This window comes from Sinocyclocheilus anshuiensis, unplaced genomic scaffold (assembly GCF_001515605.1).
Source record: "Sinocyclocheilus anshuiensis isolate Anshui unplaced genomic scaffold, SAMN03320099.WGS_v1.1 C31348381, whole genome shotgun sequence".
NCBI classification, from domain to species: Eukaryota; Metazoa; Chordata; class Actinopteri; order Cypriniformes; family Cyprinidae; genus Sinocyclocheilus; species Sinocyclocheilus anshuiensis.
In genome coordinates this window covers 1-340 of record NW_015593607.1, presented here as the reverse complement: position 1 = coordinate 340, position 340 = coordinate 1, and the positions used below count along the sequence as shown (strand labels likewise).

The 340-nt window shown below is 46.5% G+C and overlaps 1 long non-coding RNA gene across 1 annotated transcript; it reads left to right on the top strand.

The window, feature by feature from the left end:
* On the top strand, positions 1 to 340 carry LOC107682044 (uncharacterized). The gene is made up of 3 exons (XR_001633338.1): positions 1 to 26; positions 102 to 216; positions 294 to 340. It is a non-coding gene; the product is annotated as an uncharacterized LOC107682044 (long non-coding RNA).

Sequence of the window (340 nt, the reverse complement as noted above, 5' to 3'; positions counted from 1 at the left end):
TCCACTCTGATCACACTCAGGCTACGGTACTGTGTGTCTTCATGTGTTTATCTGGATGTGTGAGCAGAGCAGTTTTATGCATGTGTTGTTTGTGTGTGCAGGTGAATCTGAGTCCTGGTCACATGTTTGATAAGGACGTTGAGTTGTTTGTGTACTATCAGGATACCCATCAGCCCTCTGCTATAGTGGAGGCAGGAGTGGCCACTGCTCCACCAGGTAGAGGATTATGGGATTGAACTGGGATTATAGGATTGAGTGATGAAGGTGTCACTGACTCTTTCTCTGTTTTTCAGGTTCTCTGATGAGGGACCCAGTGGTCATGATAAGTTTGTACCCAGAG